At 31.8% G+C, this 16,240-nt stretch overlaps 1 protein-coding gene across 6 annotated transcripts in view; it reads right to left on the minus strand.

Moving 5' to 3' along the window:
- LOC111057583 overlaps positions 1 to 16,240 on the minus strand; it is a 75,384-nt gene that overhangs the window by 21,294 nt on the left and 37,850 nt on the right. Inside the window, exons 1-2 of one of the 6 annotated variants that reach the window (XM_039430710.1) lie at positions 3,212 to 3,291; positions 332 to 456 (exon numbers count right to left, since the gene is read on the minus strand). The exons of 2 other annotated variants lie outside the window; for them this stretch is intronic. The gene's annotated coding sequence lies outside the window, so the exon portion shown is untranslated. Of the gene's footprint in view, positions 1 to 331; positions 460 to 3,211; positions 3,362 to 16,240 lie in introns of those variants that run through there. 3 more of the 6 variants (XM_039430708.1, XM_039430709.1, XM_039430707.1) reach the window with 3 other exon arrangements.

Genomic DNA, 16,240 nt, shown 5'->3' on the forward strand with positions numbered 1-16,240 from the left:
TTTTGGGCAGTCTCCATGCCGATTTGTTTTCCGAATAAAGCCTTTTAAAAAGCATGTCATTATGGTTCCATTCAATTAACACATGAAAAATTGTCTCTTATCTTTTTAATTCAATATGTTACGTTGATTTCTGATGTAAGTTTTCCTCATGTTTTCTATTTGAAAAAATATATACTTTTTTAATCTTCTATTATTTCATTTTCTATTATTCTTTTTTATAACATAAATTTAATTCATTCATGAATAAATGTTTAATAGCTTGAAACTCAAATCTTTTGACATTTAAAGTCTCTGGTGCTCTTGTTATTATCCAAAAAAGGGTTAGGCTCACCTGAAGAATTTATAGTAGACTGTAATATTATATTCCAATAATGTAACAAGTGCATCAGGAACACTCATTCTAGAACATGTTCACTTCTCACAACACTTGACCCATAATCGTCCGACAAGCTACCGCTACTGAATCAAAACATATGGATAGGAAAAAACTGTTTGAGAGCAATTAGTACAAAATAATATAAAGCCGATTGATAAATTCAAATTGAATTATAAGACATGAACGAGTCATCTAAATTTCTTGCTTACAATGCGATGGTATTAGAAACTATCTAACAGAATCCAAATGTTCATATCTGTTCAGACATCAGACTTGCTCCGAAGAATAATAATTAGGACAGTTGAGAATCAAGAGATAAATGGCTAATTAATTATTACCAATTAGAAAGAATATTTCTCCGCAGTTTAAAATACATTATGGATAATTCGAGCATTGACATTCTTTTTAGATTCATGTTGACTTAACGTATTTTTATATTTTCATGAGAAATTCTGTGAATGAATTTATAATAGAACATGGATAAGATAGTTATTGAATGATAAGAAAAAAATTATTCATTCATAGAACTTTGTATTATTTTATCAAGATCAGTGTGAATTGATTAATTTATTTATCGATTTAAAAAAATCTTGTGTGGTACACTCATACAACTTTCCTTGCTCATTGAACTATAAACCTCATTCTTAAACAAGAATAATTTAGGGGAATAACATAATGACGATTGGCGGCAAAATATTTGAAACTACGATCAGAGTACTTTTTCCTTTATGTAAATTGTGGAATTCGATGATTTTTTTAAAAGTCGTCAAAACAGCTGTTCTACTGTTGAAATATCTCGACTATGTGTTTTTTTTTTCATAAACTGCTCACCTACCTACCTCATGCACGAGAAAGAGGTTACACAGTTCATTTCTCAAGGATGGGGTGGAACCCCCATTAGTTTCTCAGGAAAAAGACTCATGCCAGTTGTTAGAGCTGATAAATGAACTATACAGGGTATGAATTTGAAAAAAATCGGTCATTTTTGAGAAAATCATAAAAAACATGGTTTCTTAGTTATTATCCGCCATTTTTCTCAAGAGTATTACAGAGCTCCTCAAATTTTCCCAGAAATGAGACTCATGTCAGTTGATAGGGCTTATAAATCCAGGGTATAAATTTGAAGAGAATCGTTAGAGCCGTTTTCGAGAAAAACGTGAAAAACATGGTTTTTTAGTAATTATCCGCCATCTTGAATTGAATTTTATTGAATTTCTTATTGTCGGATCCTCATCGTATAAGGACCTTAAGTTTAAAATTTCAAGTCAATCGGTTAATTAGGAATGGAGTTATCGTGTTCACACACACACACACACACACACACACACACACACACACACACACACACACACACACACACACACACACACACACAGACCAACACCAAAAAATCATGTTTTTGGACTCAAAGGACCTTGAAACGTATAGAAAACTTGAAATAAGGGTACCTTAATTTTTTGGGAAAGCAATACTTTCCTTACCTATGGTAATAGGGCAAGGAAATTAATATGATATAGGTTTTGAATACAGATTATACATAAATATGAAAATATGTAGATTGTTAATATTCATCCAATAGTAGGCCGGTTACTAATGTATTTATGAATAAAGATTTAATAGATGCTAAACATTGAAACATTCTATGTGTTGGGACTTATAGAAGGGATTTCATCCTTCAAACTCAGTCAAGTAAGAATGAAATGCTATAATGCTAGATGCTTTTCAGATGAAAATTTCATAAAAACAATTGTGGATGATATATTTTTGGTCAAAATGTAATTTATTGATTTGGTGATTCATATTCTATCGATCATTGTGTACACTTTATGAACTTTAAATGTATTGGAAGTAGTAGGATACAGAATTATAAAATAAGCACTATGGTATCTTCATGAATTTTCACGAATTTTAGTAGTAAAGCTCGCAGGTCAGAGTAGATCAATATAGGACTTGCATTAAATTGTCGTTTACATGAGTGCGTTGCATGTGAGGCTTCACCTGTGGGGTTACGCAAGTCAAGTCAACCCCCATCCAAACATGAAAAGTATGTCAGTAAACAAGAGATAATTCTATGCTATTGATATTTATTGAATATATTCTGTATATTGTAGTCTATATAAAATTTAGTCTTCAAGTCTACTCTATCCTATTCTTTATAATAGATATCCAATTGAAAATTCAAATTACGGTGTTTGTATTACTTAGATTAATTTGATTTAGTAGATCATGATAAATCCAAGACATTCTAATTACCTATATGATGTGGTCTCTATTTGTCATGCACTGAAAACATCATTATACAGATATAGCAGAAAGCTGTAACTAATATATTAGTATAAATATTATATATAATATGTATATGTATTTATATATATATATTTTTTTTTTTTTTGAAAAGAAGGAAACTTCTTTTATTCATCATAAAACAAGTTTAATGCGAATTCTAATTGCAAAAAATACAAACATGAAACATATATTTGATATTTGGTATAAAATGAATTATGAAAGTGGTATTAATTCTCTTTATTTAATAAGATTCTTCTCTCAAATAACAATTGGTCGTCTTTTAGACTTGCCAAAATTCTCACTCTCAGGTTTATAAAATCATGAATATTCATATCCCCACCCAAAAACTAAAATTAGGTACTAAATCTTATTTGAATCTAAAGAATTGACTTTCCGGTAAAATATTTAGGCCCATTACGAAAAAAATAGTTTGAAAAAAATAAATTGTTAGGTCTCGTATTATAAGCATCTGCGATTCTTTTCAAACAGTACAAATAAAATTGGATATATTATGAGAAGGATGTATAAACAAATGAGTAACTTCTGTACCTGCTTTTATGATAAGGTCGATCACAAAATATCCAATAAATTGAAGTGAGTGGTAAGAGCAAGCACTACCGGACAAATGAACTGATAACGCGCAAACTCGACCTTATAAGACGCAGTCAGTAGCAGAGGTATGTTTTCAAGGTCTCTGGCAGAGCAGAGAACCACCTTACTAATCACTCCGTGTCTGTGAAGCGGTGTAGTGGAATATTTTGTCCCAATCAGATATAGTCGCCACGGAACTCTAGAAACACTGTGGTAGCCTACCTTATAAACATATACCGTACAATTACAGAGTGATAATAATTCAATGGTTACTCTCCAATAAAGAAATCCACTCTGTGATCAAACTTCTAGTACTGTAGTAAGGTGTAAGGTCTTCTCATCAGAATAGACGTGACTTGAAAATTCGTCTGTAGACATAAATCTATGTAGGGAAACTCTTGTATTACCAAGAGGCAGTGGTACAAAAATATTATTGCAAAAAAATGTGTTTCAATGACTTGATTTCGTTTTGCAGTTGATGATACTATGTGAAGAAAAGTTTTGTATCTGTAGAGGATATCGAAATATTTGGCAGGATATGCAAAAATACCATCTTCGAATTAATATGCATGAAGAGTGTTATTATAAGGAGGTGTAATTCCTTAGCTGCTATTATAGTAGCAATAGATTCTATGCTGGGTTGCTGAAAATGATGGAAACAGCTTAATATCTCTTTTACAAGGATAATTTGACAGTGATTTTCAATGGAGATCCTATTCGAATCGAAGAAAATACTTTTCTGTCGCTTCAAAATTTTGGTCCGCCATTATGAATCTAACTTCAGTTTTTTAGATGTGATGCATGTTTTCAATACAGAATTTCAGGAGAAAATGAATGGCAGAAACCGAACATCGATGTCTCAAACAGTTTCAAAGATATTCACATTAATAGTTACTTATAAATTATACAGGAATGAAATGAATACTGAATGAGTACGGTACATTGAAAATCTGAAAATAGTCTTATCTATCAAATTTTACTCTCTCAAGTGCTAAAAAATACTTATAGAAACATGTACTTTCATAATATTATTTAAAACATTCAACAGAAAATTTTGATCTCACAGATTTCTCATTTACTCACTTATTTCATTTTTGTATTATATTTATTAGTAACTTCAAATTTGAATATCATTAAAACGGATCGAGATATCGATGCTTACTATCATATCTTACCTACAATTTCCAAAAGCAACACAAATCAAGATACCAAAAATCATAAAAATGGAAATTCATTAACAGATCCTCTACAGTAGTAATTAGTACCTTTTCATATATAAAGAAGTTTTTTTTCCGACCTGTTTGGATAAACTGTATTATTCAGATGAGTTTTGTTGTCAGATAAGTTACGGTTCAGATTCCTCTTCCAGGAATTCCCAGTTTTGAATACAAAACAACTGTTTATAAAAATCTTCTTGTTTTTATTTAAAAAGTAACTTCACTTTCACCGAAATCCAACAGAATCACCCAACCAGAAACAGATTGCATACCAACATACAGATTCCCCGGTTAAATAACCCCATTCAACTAGGAAACTGTTTCCTCCTAGCTCATTGGTTTTACCGTAATATTCCAGTTGAGATTTGTGACATTGAGGGGTGTAGCGTCGCCTTATACAATCGTAGAGTGAGCAGGTGGCTGCTCTACATTGGGGCAGAAGCTTCGGAGGCTCTCCTAGATTCGCCTTATAGATGAATATTTCCTTTGAAAATGCCAGCATATTATTTCACATATTCATCCTTATTATTATGTTGTTAATTTTTCCCCCACACAATATTAAAATAATAAAGTTATGACTGCCGAGTGAAACCCTTAAGCGCTGTTGAGCTGAAAATTATTATTATTTGTATGTTTATACTGCAATCATATAAATATTTTTTTTTCATATTTTACTTTCAATTCCAAACTATGTTTAAGTATCATAATTTCCTTAATTCAAACCAGTGTAATTTAACTTTCTGATTTAGTTCGACTCCTCCCTCTGCACACTGACAAATCATCCACGAAGGGAGTATATTTTTTATATTTATTATTGTGACACTATTATTTTGTAAATACTGTATGTCTTTTTTGAAGAATAACTTTGAATTTTTATTTGAATTTGAGAATTCTTGAGTAGGCCTAACTATTATTCATAAGTAGGCCTATATGCAGAGAGTTGAGAAACACTTTCTGTATAAACCAAACTACAATGTAGCTATACTGTCCCGGGAGTGAGACTAAGGAAGCTCAACAAAGCTAAGTTTTCCTCGAGTAGAATACAAAACCGACAACTGAAACAATCGAAAACTATCTCTCTAATTTATTTACGTCAGCTTAAGGGCTTTGAGATAATACAATGCTATTAATATTTATTGAAAATATTCTGTATATTGTAGTCTATATAAAATTTAGTCTTCAAGTCTTCTCTATTCTATTCTTTATAATAGATATCCAATTGAAAATTCAAATTACGGTGTTTGTATTACTTAGATTAATTTGATTTAGTAGATCATGATAAATCCAAGACATTCTAATTACCTATATGATGTGGTCTCTATTTGTCATGCACTGAAAACAATAGCAGAAAGCTGTAACTAATATATTAGTATAAATATTATATATAATATGTATATGTATTTATATATATATATTTTTTTTTTGAAAAGAAGGGAAACTTCTTTTATTCATCATAAAACAAGTTTAATGCGAATTCTAATTGCAAAAAATACAAACATGAAACATATATTTGATATTTGGTATAAAATGAATTATGAAAGTGGTATTAATTCTCTTTATTTAATAAGATTCTTCTCTCAAATAACAATTGGTCGTCTTTATAGACTTGTCAAAATTCTCACTCTCAGGTTTATAAAATCATGAATATTCATATCCCCACCCAAAAACTAAAATTAGGTACTAAATCTTATTTGAATCTAAAGAATTGACTTTCCGGTAAAATATTTAGGCCCATTACGAAAAAAATAGTTTGAAAAAAATAAATTGTTAGGTCTCGTATTATAAGCATCTGCGATTCTTTTCAAACAATACAAATAAAATTGGATATATTATGAGAAGGATGTATAAACAAATGAGTAACTTCTGTACCTGCTTTTATGATAAGGTCGATCACAAAATATCCAATAAATTGAAGTGAGTGGTAAGAGCAAGCACTACCGGACAAATGAACTGATAACGCGCAAACTCGACCTTATAAGACGCAGTCAGTAGCAGAGGTATGTTTTCAAGGTCTCTGGCAGAGCAGAGAACCACCTTACTAATCACTCCGTGTCTGTGAAGCGGTGTAGTGGAATATTTTGTCCCAATCAGATATAGTCGCCACGGAACTCTAGAAACACTGTGGTAGCCTACCTTATAAACATATACCGTACAATTACAGAGTGATAATAATTCAATGGTTACTCTCCAATAAAGAAATCCACTCTGTGATCAAACTTCTAGTACTGTAGTAAGGTGTAAGGTCTTCTCATCAGAATAGACGTGACTTGAAAATTCGTCTGTAGACATAAATCTATGTAGGGAAACTCTTGTATTACCAAGAGGCAGTGGTACAAAAAATATTATTGCAAAAAAATGTGTTTCAATGACTTGATTTCGTTTTGCAGTTGATGATACTATGTGAAGAAAAGTTTTGTATCTGTAGAGGATATCGAAATATTTGGCAGGATATGCAAAAATACCATCTTCGAATTAATATGCATGAAGAGTGTTATTATAAGGAGGTGTAATTCCTTAGCAATGACTCTAAGATTCTAGCCGCGTGGCTGCTATTATAGTAGCAATAGATTCTATGCTGGGTTGCTGAAAATGATGGAAACAGCTTAATATCTCTTTTACAAGGATAATTTGACAGTGATTTTCAATGGAGATCCTATTCGAATCGAAGAAAATACTTTTCTGTCGCTTCAAAATTTTGGTCCGCCATTATGAATCTAACTTCAGTTTTTTAGATGTGATGCATGTTTTCAATACAGAATTTCAGGAGAAAATGAATGGCAGAAACCGAACATCGATGTCTCAAACAGTTTCAAAGATATTCACATTAATAGTTACTTATAAATTATACAGGAATGAAATGAATACTGAATGAGTACGGTACATTGAAAATCTGAAAATAGTCTTATCTATCAAATTTTACTCTCTCAAGTGCTAAAAAATACTTATAGAAACATGTACTTTCATAATATTATTTAAAACATTCAACAGAAAATTTTGATCTCACAGATTTCTCATTTACTCACTTATTTCATTTTTGTATTATATTTATTAGTAACTTCAAATTTGAATATCATTAAAACGGATCGAGATATCGATGCTTACTATCATATCTTACCTACAATTTCCAAAAGCAACACAAATCAAGATACCAAAAATCATAAAAATGGAAATTCATTAACAGATCCTCTACAGTAGTAATTAGTACCTTTTCATATATAAAGAAGTTTTTTTTCCGACCTGTTTGGATAAACTGTATTATTCAGATGAGTTTTGTTGTCAGATAAGTTACGGTTCAGATTCCTCTTCCAGGAATTCCCAGTTTTGAATACAAAACAACTGTTTATAAAAATCTTCTTGTTTTTATTTAAAAAGTAACTTCACTTTCACCGAAATCCAACAGAATCACCCAACCAGAAACAGATTGCATACCAACATACAGATTCCCCGGTTAAATAACCCCATTCAACTAGGAAACTGTTTCCTCCTAGCTCATTGGTTTTACCGTAATATTCCAGTTGAGATTTGTGACATTGAGGGGTGTAGCGTCGCCTTATACAATCGTAGAGTGAGCAGGTGGCTGCTCTACATTGGGGCAGAAGCTTCGGAGGCTCTCCTAGATTCGCCTTATAGATGAATATTTCCTTTGAAAATGCCAGCATATTATTTCACATATTCATCCTTATTATTATGTTGTTAATTTTTCCCCCACACAATATTAAAATAATAAAGTTATGACTGCCGAGTGAAACCCTTAAGCGCTGTTGAGCTGAAAATTATTATTATTTGTATGTTTATACTGCAATCATATAAATATTTTTTTTTCATATTTTACTTTCAATTCCAAACTATGTTTAAGTATCATAATTTCCTTAATTCAAACCAGTGTAATTTAACTTTCTGATTTAGTTCGACTCCTCCCTCTGCACACTGACAAATCATCCACGAAGGGAGTATATTTTTTATATTTATTATTGTGACACTATTATTTTGTAAATACTGTATGTCTTTTTTGAAGAATAACTTTGAATTTTTATTTGAATTTGAGAATTCTTGAGTAGGCCTAACTATTATTCATAAGTAGGCCTATATGCAGAGAGTTGAGAAACACTTTCTGTATAAACCAAACTACAATGTAGCTATACTGTCCCGGGAGTGAGACTAAGGAAGCTCAACAAAGCTAAGTTTTCCTCGAGTAGAATACAAAACCGACAACTGAAACAATCGAAAACTATCTCTCTAATTTATTTACGTCAGCTTAAGGGCTTTGAGATAATACAGTTTTTTTGCAAGTCTGATGTTCTGTTTGTAGTAGGTATACCGAAACGCTTCCTAGCCCTAAAGCAGAATTTGCGCAAAGGTCATTCTGGTAACTGAGCTGTCTAATAATACAGTTCCACGGGGAACAAAGGCGTGCATTAGTATACAGGCGAGCATTTTTATCGAATTTATAAGTATCATACTACAAGGAACATGCAGCTGTTTTTTACTTTCCTTGCCCTATTACCATAGGTAAGGAAAGTATTGCTTTCCAAAAAAATTAAGGTACCCTAATTTCATGTTTTCTATATGTTTCAAGGTCCCCTGAGTCCAAAAACATGATTTTTGGGTGTTGGTCTGTGTGTGTGTGTATGTGTGTGTGTATGTGTATGTGTGTATGTCTGTGAACACGATAACTCAATTCCTAATTAACCGATTGACTTGAAATTCTAAACTTAAGGTCCTTATACCATGAGGATCCGACAATAAGAAATTCAATAAAATTCAATTCAAGATGGCGGAAAAAATGGCGGATAATTACTAAAAAACCATGTTTTTCACGATTTTCTCAAAAACGGCTCTAACGATTTTCTTTAAATTCATACCATGGATAGCTATTTATAAGCCCTATCAACTGACATGAGTCTCATTTCTGGGAAAATTTCAGGAACTCCGTAATATTTTTGAGAAAAATGGCGGATAATGACTAAAAATCCATGTTTTTCACGTTTTTCTCGAAAACGGCTCTAACGATTTTCTTCAAATTCATACCATGTATAGATATTCATAAGCACTATCAACTGGCATGAGTCTCATTTCTGGGGAAATTCTATGAGCTCCGTAATATTCTTGAGAAAAATGGCGGATAATGACTAAAAAACCATGTTTTTCACGATTTTCTCAAAAATAACTTGACGGATTTTTTTCAAATTCATACCCTGTATTTATCAGCTCTATCAACTGGCATGACTCTCCTTTCTGGGAAACCAATGGGGGGTCCACCCCATCCTTGGAAAATGGACTTCCTCCACTTTCCAAATGGAAAAACCTCCTTCTCGTGCATGAGGTAGGTAGGTAGCGCAGTTCATAAAAAGAACACATAGTCGAGATATTTCATCTGTAGAACAGCTGTTTTGACGACTTTAAAAAAATGACGACTAAAAAAATCATCGAATTTCATAATTCACACAAAGAAAAAGTACTTTGAAAACAATTATATATACACATATACAGAAGTCTGATCGTAGTTTCAAATATGAGCAAGGAAAGTTGTGTGAGTGTACCACACCAGATTTTTTCATATCATTATGTATCATGTTTGAAACATGAAGGTTTGCGTTGGTCATTATTATTTTAGCAAACTTGCAAGTTAAGCTTTGCAAGTAGTGTCTTTTGTGTCTGGATCTGCGTATAAGTTGAAGTGTTGAACTTGCATGCTTGAGTAGTGCCATAATATTATAATATCATATCTATCAGAGCTACGAACGTTTATTCCTAACATATTCTTTATATAGCCTTCTCACCTCAGGCCTACATGTTGAAGGACGATTGAAAAAATTGAGGGTCACTGTTCACACAATTTACCTAATTTTGAAAAGTAGCCTGCTAAATTCAAAAAATGGAAACTTAAAAAAAAATATTTGAAAAAAATGAAATGAGTGGAAATTGATTGTGGCACCACCGCTTGGATTTTTGACTGCATTGCTTGAACTAAAATACTACCGATAGATAATTGATTTATTATCAAAAATTGAAATACTCAATTGAATTCAGACATTTCCATGACAATGTATAGGAATTGAAGTTTCTAGTAGTGTGTTTACAGGTAGACAGTTAATAGTAGTTATAGTTAGTATGTAAACACTTAAACAGAGCTTCAAAAGAAAATATTCACTGTGATATGTTGTTATGTCATAGACTCATCTTGTCATTATTGATGTCTCTTCCTCTTTACATGCTTATTTTAATTGACAGAATACCATACTCATCACAAAATTGGGCAATTTACTTATATGAAATGTCAATCAAATAATTGGATTATTCTTTTGCAACTTATAAAATCTGCGCTGTTTAGTAGTCTTCTCACACTAACTATCAACACGAGTGTACAGTTTGTATGCATGTTGCGTTGTGAAATTGTATTCGACGCCGCCATGTAATTCAGGTAATTGATGCTCTAGGCATATTTTGGTTCCAGGTTTGCACGTTTCTTACATGTTATATAACACAACAAAGTCACCTTGTCATTAAGAATTTCCGACTCTGTTGAAAAATGCACACATGGATTCACTGCGTGAAATTCTAACTTAATTATTACGAATATCCCACTTATGAAACAAGAAGTTTCAAGGTAGATGATTCTCTAATCTGATAATTTTAAATAATTGGAATTTCCATTTTTCCGTTGCATAACAAGATTAGTAAAAATCAATATTCTGGATGCACACTAGTCTAGTATCGAACAAGAGAATAAGACCATGTTTGAGAAAAATATGGTTTGAATATTTTTATGAGAGCAAACATTCATAAATGCAGCTTCTTCAGAAACTAGTCATCTTTGATGAATCAACTCCAAAGTATAACTGTGCATTTCGGCACAAATTAAATTCATTCATTGAAATGGATTATTAGGTCTCATTTAAAGAAACCAGAAACTTTTATCATCAATGATATTACCAGTCGACAATAAAGATAATATGATAAATGCTATGATTATTTGCAACAATTCCAAATGGAAGTCATTTTTTAATTATTCAATAACAATAATAATATTGTATTTGAGGTTAATTTCTTTGTAAATAACGCTTGCCAGCAACATCAACAGCGGTCAAGCTGTACATCTGAAATTCAGTCAGATACTTTCTAGCAAAATAATTTCAAGTAAACAGTATTCGATAAAGTGAGGACAAAAAGGGTTTTGTAGATTCTAGCATGCAAAATAAAGGACATAAACGTTTAAAAGCATATAAAAGTATTCATTGTGTATATATGAGCAAATAAAAATCATGAAAATGTAATAAAAATAAAAAAGAAATGGGATCTAGTTTTATTAGGCATATTAATACAATAAACAGGTACAAAAAACAGGTGATGTACAAATCAGAATCCAGTATTTGGTAGGCACTAAAAATAAATATTTCAAAAAGTCACCACGTGGTCTTTTTTAAAATTATAAAAATACATAATTATTGTAAATTGCATGTGTGTTTGTTACTAGCATAGGATCAAATTAAAGTGTAAATATATTCATATATAACTTATTAATATACCTTTGTATTACAAACTATTTGACAGTATCAGATTACGTCATTGGGGATTTGCTGAAATCCACCAATAGGAGAAGCTATGCAAATTTTATGTGAATTTAGAAATAGGAAGGATCATTGAGAAAGAATAAGGGAGGATCACCATCCCACTTGCTTGCCAGAGATTGACCGGGACACCAACCAATATGAGAACATTGGACTGAATCCCTTATAATTAATTTTTATTTTTACCAAAGTTTAAATTGTATATGTTCCTATTTGATAGTCAATATAACTTGGTGAAGTCGCTCTATGACATGAGTTATTGAAGTAATTATTTCCATTGGAGAAGACGACAGCAGCCCACCAGGAATAAGGCATAGGACACACGAGGCAAATCCATGGCACATTTTTAAATTTGTGAAAAATCGGCACTCATGAGTTGTAAAATATTTTAGAGGGCCCTCAGTGCAACAAATTTATAAAAATTTGATAAAGGTAGCTTGTCGAAGTTTACATTTAAAAATCAAGCTTTATTTAAACTTATTTGTGCAAGTAGTTATAAATAAGGGGAAAGTCTTATTTAGAACATTGATGAGAATTGAACATTTATGTATACATCACTATTCAAATTATTGCATGAATACTCATTTAATGTATTTGAATATCAGTATCATTTTTAAAAAAATGCATAGAAGCTCAAGGTTTCTAAGATAGCTATTTTATCTAAATTCCACTGATGGCCAAACTTATACCCTGAGAAATAATATTTAAATTTTTTATATTGTTTAAATGGGGAATTATAAATTTTCATTTGACAAGCAAAAGCACATTGACAGATTGAGCCACATAAATACATATAATATATGCTGATAGGAAAATTACAAGAATTATCAATCAATATTAGTAGGCATAATAAGATTTTGAAAGAGCCATCTGTGATATTTTTTCTTGCATACTTTCTCACATTGTTACTATATTCATCGTTTCATATTTTATTATTGTTCATTGGATATAATTCTATGTATAATTATATATTTTATTTGTTGAATGGTGTACCTTTCATTTTTAATCCTGTCTCCATGCATGACCAATCTTTTACTAGTATTTTTTAATTATTATTGACAAATTAATAGAATTATCAACCAACTATATTCTTTACCGAATGAGTTGGACAAATCAGCAATATACAGTATTGATCATGAAATGTTCAGAAGCATATAAAAGTATTCATTGTGTATATATGAGCAAATAAAAATCATGAAAATGTAATAAAAATAAAAAGGAAATGGGATCTAGTTTTATTAGGCATATTAATACAATAAACAGGTACAAAAAACAGGTGATGTACAAATCAGAATCCAGTATTTGGTAGGCACTAAAAATAAATATTTCAAAAAGTCACCACGTGGTCTTTTTTAAAATTATAAAAATACATAATTATTGTAAATTACATGTGTGTTTGTTACTAGCATAGGATCAAATTAAAGTGTAAATATATTCATATATAACTTATTAATATACCTTTGTATTACAAACTATTTGACAGTATCAGATTACGTCATTGGGGATTTGCTGAAATCCACCAATAGGAGAAGCTATACAAATTTTATGTGAATTTAGAAATAGGAAGTATCATTGAGAAAGAATAAGGGATGATCACCATCCCACTTGCTTGCCAGAGATTGACCGGGACACCAACCAATATGAAAACATTGGACTGAATCCCTTATAATTAATTTTTATTTTTACCAAAGTTTAAATTGTATATGTTCCTATTTGATAGTCAATATAACTCGGTGAAGTCGCTCTATGACATGAGTTATTGAAGTAATTATTTCCATTGGAGAAGACGACAGCAGCCCACCAGGAATAAGGCATAGGACACACGAGGCAAATCCATGGCACATTTTTAAATTTGTGAAAAATCGGCACTCATGAGTTGTAAAATATTGTAGAGGGCCCTCAGTGCAACAAATTTATAGAAATTTGATAAAGCTAGCTTGTCAAAGTTTACATTTAAAAATCAAGCTTGATTTAAACTTATTTATGCAAGTAGTTATAAATAAGGGGAAAGTCTTATTTAGAACATTGATGAGAATTGAACATTCATGTATACATCACTATTCAAATTATTGCATAAATACTCATTTAATGTATTTGAATATCAGTATCATTTTTAAAAAAATGCATAGAAGCTCAAAGTTTCTAAGATAGCTATTTTATCTAAATTCCACTGATGGCCAAACTTATACCCTGAGAAATAATATTTAAATTTTTTATATTGTTGAAATAGGGAATTATACATTTTTATTTGACAAGCAAAAGCACATTGACAGATTGATTCACATAAATACATATAATATATGCTGATAGGAAAATTACAAGAATTATCAATCAATATTAGTAGGCATCATAAGATTTTGAAAGAGCCATCTGTGATATTTTTTCTTGCATACTTTCTCACATTGTTTCTATATTTATCGTTTCATATTTTATTATTGTTCATTGGATATAATTCTATGTATAATTATATATTTTATTTGTTGAATGGTGTACCTTTCATTTTTAATCCTGTCTCCATGCATGACCAATCTTTTACTAGTATTTTTTTTATTATTATTGACAAATTAATAGAATTATCAACCAACTATATTCTTCACCGAATGAGTTGGACAAATCAGCAATATACAGTATTGATCATGAAATGTTCAGAAATATTAAGTTCTCAAGATTTATTTAAATGGTTCAACCTAATCACTGAAATCAAATTGATTGAAACACAGGGTCATAGAATTAAGCCGAAGCAGTACTACAAGTCATAGAAAGTATAAGGAGTTCTAACTGAAATACCATTGTTGATCACACTCGGTATTATCTCACACTGCTGACCCCTTTGTCAGATGGTAGCGAGTTGGATTGATGCCGGTACCATATTGTCTTGTGAAATATTTGGAATCCTTATATTCATCTACCTCTTCAGCATCTATAATTGTGGAGTCAATTGTAGTGGCAGTAAGAACTGCTGATTGGTAAAGCAGCAGCAGTTTGCAGCAATTGATTGCAGAATTTTATATAAGCTCCTTGAAGAGCTGGTAAGAACCATATGGTATTTTTATTTCAGCAGTCGCAATAAATATAAAAAAATATTCAAATCTTATTTGCTCTACCGACTACTGCCAGCTGGGCACATGTAGGTCAAATACGGCTTTACAAGAGTCAACTGGAAAAATAATCAAGGAATAAGGAATAAATAGTCTCGCACTAAAAGAGAGAGGAATCCAGATTTAACTAAGTCATGGGTGAAAATCTCCCTCTAAGCCCAAACACACCCCTCCTAAATATCCAAAAAAAGGTTGTCAGTCACTTTTTCAAACACCCTGACTAAACCATAGTATACAAAAACAGAACAAAAGTATAGATATCAGTGAATGAATAAAATAATTTTTTATGTAAATATAACCCATAGGAGTTATAGCTGGTCTCCTATCGGGCGCCTCCTCAGGTGGCGGATAGGGGGATGCTTCCTAGATATACGGGGTACCGGGGAAATTAAATACCTGGGGTGGACCAAAACCAGCAACAAAACTGCTGCCTTGCAGATGGAGTTCAATGAAACTTCAAAGGCTAAGGGAAGAAGACCCTGACTGTAAATTGGCTGCTGCCTTGTAGCTCGGCATTGGTTTGCCAAAGGCTAATGAAGAATACCTGAAAAAAATACCTGGTCCTCCAGGTTGGGGGTTGGACGAGGGGTTAACAACTCCTTCCTGGAAAACGATTCTTCTCGTTAGGGAACCCAATAAAGAGCCTCGGACGGACGGAATTAAAGGAAATAAAAATGGAAATGCAAACAAAAGAATAAAGGACATGGACTTAAAAATATAAGAAGAGTGTTGGGACCAGTGAGAACAGCGGAAGGTTGGTGAGCAAGGAGTAATGCGAGGTGAATATGTTCCTGAATGAAGAAGATATTGGCCCATATGAATAAAACCAGAGCAAATGCTCATGAGCAAGAGCATGGAGCATAAGGTTTTGCTCATGAGCAAAAGGTAGAAGCAAAAGCATTTGCTCATTTTTAATATGAATAAGCTTCACCTTATGCTCCTGAACTCTGGAGCAAATGCTCACATATTTTAGAGATTTTTCATCAGCTGATTGCTTTTGTAGCCTTAGTTTGTTTTTATAGCTCACGGAAGCGCTAAATATGCAAATAGGGTGCACCGCTTGTGTTTGCGTCGTCTGCTCTGTTTTTTATTTATGAATAGAGT

This window comes from Nilaparvata lugens, chromosome 6, assembly GCF_014356525.2.
Source record: "Nilaparvata lugens isolate BPH chromosome 6, ASM1435652v1, whole genome shotgun sequence".
In the NCBI taxonomy this organism is placed as follows: domain Eukaryota; kingdom Metazoa; phylum Arthropoda; class Insecta; order Hemiptera; family Delphacidae; genus Nilaparvata; species Nilaparvata lugens.